Source organism: Ctenocephalides felis, unplaced genomic scaffold, assembly GCF_003426905.1.
Source record: "Ctenocephalides felis isolate EL2017-DRISC unplaced genomic scaffold, ASM342690v1 CF-g0.4_SCAFFOLD_00845, whole genome shotgun sequence".
In the NCBI taxonomy this organism is placed as follows: domain Eukaryota; kingdom Metazoa; phylum Arthropoda; class Insecta; order Siphonaptera; family Pulicidae; genus Ctenocephalides; species Ctenocephalides felis.
The window spans coordinates 30385385-30400492 of NW_020536999.1; the positions used below are offsets into that span (position 1 = coordinate 30385385).

The 15108-nt window shown below is 31.0% G+C and overlaps 1 pseudogene; it reads right to left on the reverse strand.

Annotated features, from left to right (window-relative positions):
- Window positions 1-128: 128 nt before the first annotated feature.
- Window positions 129-1844, reverse strand: LOC113382021 (annotated as a pseudogene).
- Between the last annotated feature and the right edge of the window lie 13264 nt (window positions 1845-15108).

Below are 15108 nucleotides of genomic sequence, written 5' to 3' on the forward strand. Positions count from 1 at the left end.
TTCTTCACAATTGTAATATAAAGTCTTAATCCTTACAAACGAAACAATATATTTTTCAATATTAAATCACAGGTAATTGCTTGTATATATATAGTCTATATATATACAAGCAATTACTCACTGTACGATTATCGAGATGCGATTGATTGACAACTTACGCTCGTTATTCTTGTTTCATTTATGACTAGATTGTCAATTATTGATCGGTAATTTTGCACATTTCTGTTTCTGTGCCTACTGCCAGGATTTCTGTTATTTGGAGTCCTACACAGAGCTCGACGGAACCCACGGTGCCACCATGCATAAATAAGCGGATTCAAGAGACTATTGACGAAACCCAACAATGCCAAAGGACTAGCAATTGCTACACTTAAATTTTTGCAGAAAATCGTCTGAAATGTAAAGATAAAACCATTACATCATTTAAAGATTATCATATTTATAAGTTAAATTGACAACATCCAACCTGTTCTGAAAGATCTCGATCACAATTCACATACATAGCGCATGCTATAAAGTAAGATCATCCAGTCACTGTGAAACTCCAGTGGTTAACATGACTACCCTGATCGCCTTCATTTTGCTCAGCGCTCAACCCGTCTAACAGCGTTACCACTTCTGAAAAATCTCAAAAATTTATTTCCTGATACAACTTCAGATATGTGTTATCTTCTTTTGGGCTGATGATGACTGTTGATCCTCTAAATAACCGTAAACCTGACAGAGTTGGTTCCGGACAATTTGAGAATGACTTATAGATTGAGTAGAAGCTTCTCTTAATTGTATCACCTGCAGAAATTTAAGTATAATAAGTATTATGTTCTCTGTCCTAACAATCTATATTACTTATGAAACAAACTATTTTTGATATAGTTTAATATTTTAGAAGTTGATGTTACAGTTTACGATTTGATCTATACCTTTCGAAGAGCTTGATGAAGTATATTGAATACAGCACGATAACCAATATAATAGGCATTGCTCCAAGAGACGCTGTCAATAATATTAGAGGATCAGGTGCTAATTTAATGAACCAGCATATACGGCCTTCTTCTGTAGAACCTTTCCACCCATTGTAGGTAAAAATCCTACTACTATTGCTATGAAAATAAATTAAAATACGTTGATAAAATATGGCCAGAAAATTATTTTTCTCGGTAAAGAAACTATTGAGATTTTAAGCCAAATTAACAAAGTAATAAGTTCACCCTTACCTACAATCCAAACAACTGCAATTCCCAATCGAACCCTATTTGGGTATACCCAGTGCTGGTAGTTCAGGCCATGTAACATATAAAGAAATCGATCTATAGCAATTAGACCGACAGATAAAATAGAAGCCAAGTACTTGATACAATCATTCCTTTAAAATAGTTAACGGTGTAAATGTGCTTTTTTTGTTGTTGCGTTTATTTCATTTATACTTTGATTTTGAAATAATTGACATATAAAAAAATGACAAAATTGTTAATTATTTGAATTCAATTTACCTATTTGAATAGAGCAAGACAATTCATTTCTTCCATCTTTTGGATCACAGCACCAAAAATTACAGCAATTCCTGTTATTAAGTCTGCAACTGCGACATTTCCAAGTAAACATGTATGTACTGCGCGTTGATGGCCTGTTTGAAAAGTACTCAAAATGTCAATAGATTGGATCACAATACTAAATTACTATAATTTAATAAATATTTGTATATTATAATTGTGGTAGTGCGTACCTCTTTTCAAAATTAATCCACTAGATATAACGACTGCAAAATTTAGAGTAATTATGACGGATCCCAAAATTGGCACTAGCGTCTTATACAAAGTTAACTGAACTTCTTTTTCAGGTTCCATTGTTGAACTTATATTTCAATCCTTACAATCCATATTAGATATAATAATACATGTATGTTATTTTGATTTATAGTCTAATATTTTAGAAGTTTATCCTACACATCAGTTTACGCTTTATATCTATTACTTGTTGGATTATTAATTAATAGGTAATATATATGAAATAATTTTAAAATATTGGCATTGCACATACTGAAAAATACTTAACTTTTTATTAACACATTGAAATTTCATTACTATCATTTAAGTCTTAATCGATTGCTTGTTTTTAACACCCGTAGCGTCAAAATTATTAACTTTGGTAAAGCCAATTTCGACTTTGAATGAGCTTTCTAAATTGAATGTCATGTCGCAATTATTCTAGACAATGCATTAATTCAACAGAGCTTTCATTTATCTATACTTTTATCGCCCAGTATTGGTGATGTCACTAACATATTGCAATTAACAAGTCTGATGCGCAGGTAAACTAAATATATTTTCAAAGTTTTAGTTCTGATAACTATTTAATATTATAGAATCGGTAAAATAATAAATTATAGTAAAGACTGATTTTTACAAAGTCCTGAGTATTACTGTTTCTCGGAAATCCTGCTATCTTAGCAAGCAGTAGTGTAATCAGTTTTCACTTAAAAATATAGATCTAAATATAATTTCAAGTAAAATTTTCTATCATTTCGGGGCTGCAAGGATTTAAAAATATGATCATAATAAATAAATTTATCACAAATAGAAAAATCATTGGGTCGTCTTCTATAATAATAACTTAAATGCAACAGCATGTATAGAATACTTAATTCTGATCGCTGTTAAAGCTATATAAGTAAAAAATAATAATAAAAAAAACACAGTATAACGTCTGTGGCCAAAAGTTTGTTCGTTTTTGCAATTGTATCTTAAATTGAAATATAAATAATTTCTTCTATGAAAGAGACAAATTTAAATGTTGATTCTTATTCAATTTGATATTGGTACGATAGGCAGTTTCAAGCTAATTTGAGTAACTTAGTTTAAATAAATTATTTATAAAATCTGATTATTATATTTTCAATTAAGGCCGTAATTGAAAACAAGTTTGTGCACTTATAGTTTATGCTATCTCTCAAATTAATTACGTTAATTATAGTATATTTGTTTTGTACATAGTACTAGTTCTGATGGCATTTCCAAATTGAATTATCAATGTAGATAAAATACGCTCAATAATATGTCAGATAACATACAACGCACAATTATTCAAATAGAAAATCAGTATGGAAGTAAACAGATAATAGGAATTAAATCATCATGGAAGCAAATATTAATTAAAAATATAATAGAAAATATTATTGGATAAAAAACTACGTGTTTAATATCAATATACAAGAAGTTATAAACGAAAAACATTTTGGTTATATATTTACGAATAATCGGTATCATCATGGTTTGTTACGTATTTTTTTGTTAAATTTAATTTAAGTAAATGTACTAAAGATGAACTTTATGAATATTACAATATTGTATCCACGGTTTCTGCAGCTAATAAAGTTACAAACGACCAAAAGGGTCGTAATTTTTAATTTTATAAATAATAAATTTACTAAAATAAATAATCAATTTTATTATAGGTAATGAATATTAAAGTTAGATTATTAAACGAACAGATTCAACAGAAAAATTTGGTATAACAAGATTTGAGCAACATTTACTATAGAATAATATTAACAAATATATAACCACTAAAAACTTAACTTGATGAAAATTTGCACACTTATATATAATGACACTTCTTCTATGTTATTTAGATTCTGGTATTATTTTTAAAACTTCTGAATTTTTTCCATCATCTGGTTTCAAACGACTATCATTATTAAGCCATTCTTTAAGCTTAGCGTATCCTTCTGCAGATTTACGTGCATGGTCTCCTAGCCTTAATTCTAGCACATGCAAGCGAAATGCCATTGTACCACTGAGAATTGCAAACAAGTTAGAAAATTTATGATTTATAAAATAATATATGAAATAAGTTACCATTCTTTGAAGTATGCAGCTTCCTCTTCTTTGGTCATTTCATTAATATTCAACGAATATCGTGCTCGTTTTGCTTTAATTTCTTCGGCGAGCTAAATTTTTTAAGTAGAATGGATTGTAAAATATGCGAATTGCAATTAAAAATGATAAAAATTTATGAACTATTCTATCGCTTAAAAATTGAATTAGTTATCTTTAAAAGAAATAATCAAACCTATGTAGTTGTATTTGTTTTACGAGGTATTGAAAACATGGTACATAGTTCTATTTATTAAACTTTTACATTTATAATATCATTTTTTATTATTAAAATTACTCACCGCATCGTATTGTGCTTGCATATTATTGGCACGATTGAGCATTCGTTCTTGGTACTCAGCAAGGCAATTCGTCTTAAGATTTTCGGCTTGCTGAGGAGTTATGTCAGTATAATTAAATTTCGACATGATTCCAGCAATAGCTAAAGTAGGTCCCAGTAAATCGTACGACGACTCAACCTCCCTAAGACTTTGCTCCAACATTTCTTGTTTCTGCACACAGTATTAATTTGAATATACATTAAAATGTGAATAGCGAATTGATTTTTTTACCTTTTGTAAGTATTCGTTGAGCAAATCTTGATTGCGCTTTCTATCGAATAGCCCAACTGTTAAACTTGGTGCATTATGTTCTGATATTCTCAACTGTACTAAACGATCTACTAAATTCTCAGCACGACGTACACATTTTATCGTTTCTTCTTCCGCTTTCAATTGTTCTTTCAATAATTCAAATAATTCTAGTTGTTTAAATTTTCTATAATTCGGATTCCACTAAGAAATGAAATTCATATTATTCATTGTTAATAATATTTTCGTTCAGTGAAATCATTACAAACTCACACAGTATCCAGAAGTTAGGTCAGGATTCCATAATAATTTTTCCCCTACATCGGCTATCAGAGGTTTTATAAAATGTCGTCTATTCGCAGTTGCACAGTTTTCGTCATAGTGATATAATAATTCTATTTCATCCTTAGACAATAAAAAAATTTTAGTGGCTATGCATTCTGATGGAAGCATATTGGGCAGACGATAGTATTTCTCGGTGATGGTCTATAAATATAAATTGACTAATTAAATAGTTTCTATTATTTTTATTTACTAGCAAAGTCAAACCGTAATTGTTCTGCGATCATCTTCTACTTTTTCAGACACTGGATTTTCTTTCGGAGAAAATACTGCTTCGCGAAAATATAATCTAAAATTATATTTTATTAAGAATAATTTTCGATAAAAAATTATTTTTTCATAAATTACTTATTTTGACGTTCCATAACGTGTTCTCGCAAATATAATGGATCTGCTTCTAAACAGCGCAAACCATCAACTCTTGCTTGCCAGTAAAAATCCATTTGTAGATCTTTGTCACGAGGATCATTCACTGACTCATAATACTTATAAGCTAAAATAAGTGCATATACAAAATTGATAATTATATTCTCTATTATTTGGGAAAACGTCTGATCAGAGTGTATAAAAAATATTTAAGGCAGTTACATCAAAATAAAAAAAAGTTTTAGTGTAACTAGACTTTAAATAGAAACAACATTATTATAGCATAATTATAATATTTTAGTTTAATTTTTAGTGTAACTAGAGTTTAAATAGAAAAAACATTATTATAACATAATTATAATACTTAGTGTCAACTAAAAATGCATAATTAAAATAGATATGTAGTCATAATTACCAAATAACCCAGAAAATGCTTAATTTCCTACCATTTTATTTAGTAATATTATGAGTTGTGTTCATAACTTACTTTGTAAAGCATCTCCTCGCCCACGATGAAATTTTTGAGTGCATAATAAAGTTTTATCATTCTTTGTGGTATAACGTAATTTATCTGCACGGTTTTCATACCATGCGCATTCAGAAAGACAGTTTTGATATTCGAGATCGGAATAAAGAAAGAGACTCATTATCATACCTACAACATTTATTTACTGGAGCTATACCACATTGCATTTTTAGATCATGGATTACATTATGCTTACCATTTTCTTTGAAATATGGGGAGTATTTGTTTATTATTGCCCTTTTATAGTGTATGGTTTTACCACCACCCGGATACCTTTGTTCGTAATCTGTAATATCAAATATAATATTAGGAAATTTTGCTACAAGTAGCATTCTCTAGAAATTTTATCACAATTTTATAATATATATTACCTTCATCCGTCAGTACCAATTTTTCAACCCAAGAATCTGGCATATCTAAATGTTTTTCTTGTTGTCTGATATCAATTTGTTCTTCTTCGCCAATTTCTGGAAGAACTCTCATATGTAGTGGCTCGCCAGGTAAAAGATGTTCCCATTGTGAAGTGTCGTTCATTGTAAATGATAAACAACCTGCTCCTTCTCGACAATCTTGAAGATTTACCTATAAAATTGATAATTATTCAGCTGCTCAACAATATAATTTATATTTTAATTAAAATAATACATATGACTTTAATCTCTATTACCCAGTAATTGTGATGATTCCACATAGCTTCTAAACCAAGAAAAAGTTCACTTTCAATAGGATATTTCAGTCCCGTGGCAGGCTCTACAAAATACGGAAATATTTCAGGTTCTTCAATTTCTTCTGGTTCCTGCTCTTCCTCTTGTTCCTCTTCTTCCTCTGCCTGCTCTTCTAAAAGTTGTTCTTCATCTGCAACTGTTGTCTGTTCTTCCTCAACTACTGGTTCGATTACTTGCACATGCGTTTGCTAATAATAATAATACTAATACAATTAGAATGATAAAAAATTCTTGAACAGTTTTATTTTTTTATATAGTGGATTGTACGTAAATAATAGGAATTTATTAAGATTAAATTATGAAATACAGACAAAATTACCTTTCTATCTGTCGATCTCTCTTCGCTTTCGGCTTCATCTTCAACTAAGTCACCGCTAGCTCGGCTCTGTCTTGCTCCGGAACGGGGACTACCGTCGCTGTCCGATGCGCCCGGAACGCTTAAACTAACCCGCTTCAAACTTGAACGTCGATTTGCTGCAAGAGTGTCTGCAACGAATGGATCCGCAAGTACCGATGGCATGACAATAGCCCCTTGAACGAAAAATATTATAATTTCGTAATAGTCCTCCCATTAACTTTCACAAACTCTTGACTCTTTACCTTCCGCTGGTTCTTTTGGTCCTTGTGAAACATGTGATGTTACGGAGGGAGAACCATCTGATAAATCTAATTGTTTTACTGGATCAGTGACTAATCCAAGTACGACCACCCAGCTATGAATTCTAAGACCTGCCAAAGGATCTGCCGGCGGACGCTCTTCAGCCTATAAAATGAATAATATATATTCTATTTATATTGTATGTATATTGTGGGTGTAGCATTAATTTTATTTGCAACAATGGGATCAAACTTATTTTTCTATTAAATGTGATGCTTTAATTAATTTATTACTTCTTTTGCTAATCTTTTTTTTTCTTCTCGTTCTTGTATAATGGCTTGTTCCTTGTCTTTTTCCTTTTGCTCTTGAGCTAATAAAAATTTGCTACGTAAATCTCTACGACCCCTTACTTCGTATTTGCAAGTCTTTACTTCTTCCATATTATTTTTATCATCCTGTTAAAATATATTCAAATTATTTAAAATAGTCATTTATGGGGGCGTCCATTAATCACGTGAGCGAGTTTTTAAGGACTTTTGGACCCCCCCTCCCCTTGGTGATACATGGTGATATTCAAAATTACTCCCCCTCCCCCACCAAACATCACGTGTATTTTGAGTTATGTGAAAAAACTGTAAAATTTTTGAATGAAGTAATTTTTTTTTGAAAATAAAACAAAAACTGTTAAAAAATAAATACACGTGATATCTTACTATACCCCTCCCTCCCCCACGTGATATTTCATGATTTTTTGTCAAACCCCCCCTTCCCCTAAAAACCTTTCGTGATTAATGGACGCCCCCTATGTTGTCTAAATAACAATTTACAAGACATTTTTAAATATACAACTTTAATTTTTGTTTCCAGCGGTGCTAGTCTTTACTGAATGAATGTTTTGACATAGAAGCGATAGAGTGCAATTCTATCTTTCATCACCTTTTCGTCGTCACTTTGAAACTATTAGTAACAGTTACTTTAAGAATGGATTGTCATTTGCAAAATTTGATTATTAACATAAAATTACATCTATTCAATCATTAATTTACAATCCATATTTTCATGAGCATGAACCTTTCTAATTTACCACTGCATCGTTACTTTTTAATCAAGGAGGTGCATATATTTTTAACATTATCTTATCTACATTAAGGTTATTCAAAGATTAAAAAAGTATATTTTAAAAGCATCCTTATAAAGATATAAAAAGGCCGCCAGTGCACGTTTGAATTTTAACATTTATTCAAAACATAAATTGGAAAGAACTTTCGGAAAGCTTGTTGAATACATAATATACAGATACGTGATTTGGTAAAGTACCTCTTCTTTTTCCGGTTGCACTGGACAATCTACGCGCGTCTGTTGATTCAGGCAAACTTCCCTTGTCGCGTATCCGGAGGCCACATACGCGTCGTAACCCGCAGCTATCAACAATCTGATAAAGAAACAAAATCCAATATAAAAAAGAGAAATATCTTGTTGTTTGAAACTTACATTTCCTGCAACTTGTTATTGCAAAATTAATTTCTTATTTTAGATGATTGGCAAATTGGTGAGATAGAATTATGTAACTTATTTACATATGCCGTCAAAAGGCTCAACGAACGTTTAAAATTATGCATATGCGGGAAATAGCTTCATTGCATATCTACAATAATCTACGTGCTCTCATTTTCATAATTCTTCGCGTTTCCTCTGTTCACCTAAATAGGCATTTAATACTATGCTAGTAACGTATAATTTCAGTCAACGTCATCGATGCCTTTAAGATAGATATTGTGAACAGTCCTTATTATCATCGTACTGTATTTCTCTTTAACATCGCGCAGCATCCAACCCTGGAGCAAAAAAATAAATACGAAATGAATTCAGTAGAAAAAAATCCGCGATGCGACCGCGATAAATATTTCTGAGCGACCTTCTAAGAATGAAGATGATGTTATAAAAGGACGTACCCGCAAAGCAGTGTGGCCATTTCGAAGCTATGTCCTTTCCTACGGCGCATCAACGTATATGGTCCGTATAAACGATCAGGCTGAAAATAAACATCATATGAATAACCATGCCATTGACCTTAATGATAAACAAGGATGTACTCTAATAATAAGAAACAAAGCCTTTTGATGTGATAAATTACATTAGAGTTTGTTGTTTAAATATTTTACGTAAATTGTAGATGTTCAATTTTACTCGACCGATATTTAAAAAATGCATTAGATGTTCTGTAAACTCATCATAACATCACAACTTCTTGCACCTAAGGATTATTAAAAGCAGAATAATATGCATTGCAAAGTGCAACTGCCCGAGTAGAGTTTTCATAATTCAAGTTGCTGAAACTAATCCTTCTGCTAATTTTCTAACAAACTGCGTGCCTAATAGTCGTATTCAGTTCCATACACAATTATGCGGTTCGAATGGAGGACTTCACATCTTATTGCTGGTGCGAATAAGCTTTACAAACGACTTCTACCCTTATATACTTTCGACCCCGTAAAGTGAAATAGCGCAAAGGGACGGCAAATTGATGCCAAAATTTTATTGCACACTGCTTAGAATATATGAAAGCCGGCCATAACACATTCAACTTTAATTGTACCAATATTTTTGTAGAGTTTAAATATTATAACTAGATATATAGGCTTTATTCATGTGAATCACATTACTAGATTTGTTCAAAATTTGATTGACAAAATATATTACGTATATTATTATAATAATTAGATTTTTTTGTTCGACGTTGAAACATATCTTTAATCATGATTTTCAGCCAGTCGTCGAAATAAAAGAAAACAAATAAATACAAATATTTATTTATAATATATGTTTCGACACGGTTTGTGTGTCATCATTCAGCAATTCTTTGTTAACAGTATCTAAAAAATATTTACCAAGTTTTAAAAAACTAGCTGTAAGTGGAATTCTGTCTTAAGGCAATTAAGGCATCGTGCCTTAAGGCAAATTGCTGGAACTTCCCGTACCAAAATTTTTTTTTAAAAACGATTAAGATTTTGAAAAAAATTTACTTTGAAAAAATAAGATTTTTGAGAAACTATATATTGGACAAAAAATTACTTTTTTTGAAAAAAAAAAAAATTTTTTTATTTTTTTTTTTTTAAAAAAAAATGTTTTATTTTATTTTGACATATTTTGAAGATCTAAACTTTTTTTCAGAGCAATCGTACTGCTTTAACTGCATAAAGGCGAAATATCAAAGCCGTAAGCGCCGCGTCGCCGTCTAACGCGTAAACATTGGTACGGAACCCATAGAAATGTAAAAAAAATTTATACTTATTGTTAAAATCTCTATAAAATATTTGATAATTTGATGTGCATATGTCTAATGATCATCTTTGACCGCCAAATGGCATTTTTTTTTACTTTTTTCATCAGATCTCCGAAACCGTTAGACCTGCCTTCATGATCAATTCTTTATCTTGTCAATACAAGTAAAATGTTTTTTGAAATATTCAAATCGGACGCTCCGTTCTCTTAAAAACTGAGTTACCGTTTTCGGCACTTTTTGCCCCGTATCTTTGGAACGGCTAGACCTGCTTTCGCCAAAAACTAATCAGCACGTCTCCTTATTAATACGAATCGAATGTTTTTTGAATTATTCAAATCGGTTGATCCGTGTTCCCGAAATCGTCGACGAAAATTTGTATCCGCACATACATACACACACGCACATACATACATACATACATACATACATACATACATACATACACACACACACACACACACACACACACACATACATCCATTTTTTCTAAGGTATGCCAAAATGTTCAGAAACCTCTGAAACGTAAAGATATATAAACATTTTCATTTTCGATTTTTTTGCGATTACTATAACTTGCCCTACGGGAAGTTAATAAATTTAATTTTATATTTAATATAATTAAAAGATATACATACCACACCAGGAAAAACCCATTTTATATATAAAATGGTTTAATGTTATAAATAAATATTTGTATTTATTTGTTTTTTTTTTATTTCGACGACTGACTGAAAATCAGTATTAAAGTATATAATTATATGGGGCCGTTCAAATATTACGTAAGCACTATAGGGGGGCGGGGGCGGGGGAATAATTGATTTGCTTATTTTGGGTGACATGGGGGCAGGGGATCTAGATGATGATTACGTCATAGGTAATTTTTTTTACCGAATGGCAACCTAATAATTACAATATTTAAAAAAACAATACATTAATTGCAAAATGTTTACGTAAGCATGGGGGTAGGGGGTAAGAGCTTTGCTTACTTTTGCTGACAAGGGGGATGGGGGGATAAGTAATTGTAATAAATCTGCTTACGTAATACTTGAAAGATCCCTATGAACAAACTGCATTTCTTTTCAAAATGGCTATTATATTAAATATACTCAATTATATTATTATTTATACGTATTCCTAGTGCTTATATATATATATATATATATATATATATATATATATATATATATATATATCATAATTTGAAGTCATCTAACAATTGATTTGATTAAACCATGGCAATTATTAATCAGAAGAAAAATTAAAAAAATATGAACAATCTAACGTAGGCAACTCAATTCTCGCCATGGTAACTAAGCATATGGCCTGCAGCATTTTCAGCAGGATCGCGGCTATTTCTGAGTTTCGCAAATGCAAACGCGCTTCGAGTCGAGTTAGGTCTGCCAACGGTCGGACGTAACTAAGTAGTTTGGGTGTCAGCCTAGAGGGATTAAACCCGGCTATCAAGCGAGAAGCTCCCGAACTCGCAAGGCACGTCCGTTCGTCCATCTATCTATCTATCGCCGCGATCCGCGAGATGAGTTGAAGCGGAGCAAGGAGGCTGAAGCCCGAAGCAACTGGAAAGGCGTTGCCATATAGGAACTACAAGAAATGCAGTTAAGTGGATACAAAGTCAATTAACCAAAAACTGAATGTACACAAAAAATAAAAATGGGACTAAGAATAGGAAGATTCTTAATTCTGCTGAAATAGTTTTTATAAATTCATGAATTAATTTCATACTCTTAAGACACGATCGGTAATAACATTTAAAATATGCTATTAACAAAATATTTAATGTTTTTCTAGATTCTTCCGTGTGCTAAAAACTGCAAATCGTGCAGAATTATTAGTTGTAAGGTTTAATATATCGTAATTGTTAGGGTAGGGTGGGGCTAGTTGAGCATATGAGCAAGTTGACCAATCGAAATATCTCGAAAACTATTCACCGTCCGTTTAGGCATTATATAGCGGAAAGATAGAGGTTTGAGAGAAATAATCATCCCGCGATCGCTAGTGGCCGCTGGTCAAATGAGTGAGTCTCACGGGTGTTTTGTTTATTTTGATACCAAAAAGTAAATAAGTAATTCATTACGAGTTTTCGTCTGGTTTAGTCAAATGTTACTTATTCTTAATCAGGTAAATGTTATTCTTCAATATAATTATAGTACTTTTGATATGCACAGAGATTCTGGGTATATTTCTCACGGTTTTTTATAAACTCACATTTATTTTGAAATTCCGAGTTGGGGTTAGTTGAGCATGAGTTCTGTCACTAAGACAATTAACATTAACTTCCAGAAATTAATTATTATTTTTAAGATTTAACCTAAGTCTATGAGTAATAATATAAAGAAATAATGATTTTAAACAAAAATACTGAATATAATGGTAAAATAATTCCTAAGATACGATATTGTTTTGTTGATTCTACTTTTTGTTAATTATTCAAAGAAAATTACTATAAGTTTTGTTTTCTCTGTCAATAAAGACTATAAATATAGAACTGGTAATATAAAACTAATTTTATTTCATCACTAATCGACATTGAACCTATGATTTCATTATAATTTCTTAGTGCTCAACTTGCCCCACCTATGGGGTACATTGAGCATACTTGACTTTTTGCATTTAAACAGCTGTAGCTTTTAAATTTTACTTATTGCCAAAAAAAGTATTAACACTTTTGTTAAGCGATAAACAACAAATCCATTAAGCCGTATAGCAATTTATTGAGACTTTTCATTGAGGAGCTACATCCGTTTAAGTAAAAAGTTGCTCAACTAGCCCCGACCTACCCTATTGCTGAAACAATAATAAACTATTTTTATGATATATAGATACTATACAAAAACTTATTGTAAAAAATATTTGAATCATTGCTCTGAAGAGATTATTATTTCGAATAGTTAAGAAATTACATTTCTTATTCAGTGATTTTTTTAAAACTGTAACAATATACCCGTGACCGGTCACTTGTCCATTGGTACCAAACTACAGTACATGGCTGTAATGTATCAGTACTAAACTGTAGTACATGGCACATGGCACTAAATGCACATCTTAAACTGCGGAGCCGAATCAGATATTTTGTCCTAAACATTTTTCTCTCCAAATTTTATCAGGTAATCGTTATGCGTTTGCTCATGTCCTATGAAATAATTTTTTTTTTAAATTGTCCTATTTTTTTCTGCTCCTTTTACTGTCGCATAACATATATGTTTATCAGCGTTTCGTCGTTGGCGAATCAAAAAAACAAAGACGAGTCTGTGAGCAGAACACGCCGGAGGATATTTAAGAGCGCTTTTTGCTCTGAAATCCTCACACTCTCGCATTAAGCAAGACTGAGTGCGGACTTCAGCGACGAATCCTTTTTTTTTCACCGTCGCGATATCAAGGCCAAACCGGCGACCCTCATCGATCGTCCATACTTTCACTGTTCCTAAAAATATGGGTCGTAATTTTGGAATGGAAAGGTTAGAAAATATAATTAATACATACTTCTAAACTTTATTGAAAAGTGAAAACAAAGTTTCATTTTCCACCTTGTCTCGACTTTTATCGTTCAAAGTTAATGCGTCCCACGGAGCATTAACGAAAAGTGAAACAATTTACTTTGATATGAATCGACTCATATTGAATGTTAATTTAATTGGAAAAATAATGTTAAAATATATGTTTGATTAACATCATATTTTTTAATCTGAACTAATAATATATCACAAAACCAAGGAAACAAATTAATTTTATTATTATAGATTATTAAAAAATATAGAATAATCTTCATTGCAATATATCTAAGTGCCATGATGTGACTAGTATTATTGGCGTCGCAATGATATATATTTGCACTTAATTACAGTAAATTATGTGCGTGCGTTTCTCCTCAATATAGGATACCGGGCTAATTGATTCACAGCGTTTCTGGTATAATCAAAGGCCTCCAATGGCAATCAATCCTCAGAGACAAATGTTCCTGTCGCGCGCTTCTCGTGGCCCGAACATTGCATTACATATTATACACGAGGCAATTGTTCGCAATCGCAGTTTATCGGTGGACGATGATTAGTAATTATATAAACTTATATTTGTAATAACTTCAATCCACAGCTATATAAAAAAAGTATTTTAGCTTTGGTTTTCTCCAGAACTTATTCCATTTCCAATACATCCCAATGAAAAAAATCATTTTTAATAATATTATATGTATATATGCTATAGTGTTTTATATGGCACATAATTTACGATATTTATTTTAGATCACCACTCATCTACGATCTCATAAATATGTTACAATTATTTTTTTCAAATAAATATTATTTTGAATTTGTATTTCTTAATCAAGTGACCATAAAATAATAAGACTCGCAATTTTTTTTACAATTCAATTTGCGTCATTCAACATCAATGTAAATATTTAAGTAGTTTTTATATTTTCAATATATAATTTATATTTTCATATTACATAATTGTAAATAAATGTGCATATTAAATTATATTGATAAGACTAAACTTTTAGTACATAATTCACATGATCATGAGGATGGATTTGTTATAATATATTACTGTTACCATGAATTAATATTGCAATATTAAGATAAAAGTTAAATGAGAGTTACGAGAATTTTTTTCATTTTAAGACCTTCTTACTCATGTAGTCGTTTAAATATGTATTCATATATAGATCGGGGTTTGGATTTTATATAATTAAACAGTCAGCCGTTCTTTAGAACGATAACTATTATAGAAGAATATTTTATAATAGTACTAAAAACAAATTGTATTTTAATAACTATTCTGATCCTTATT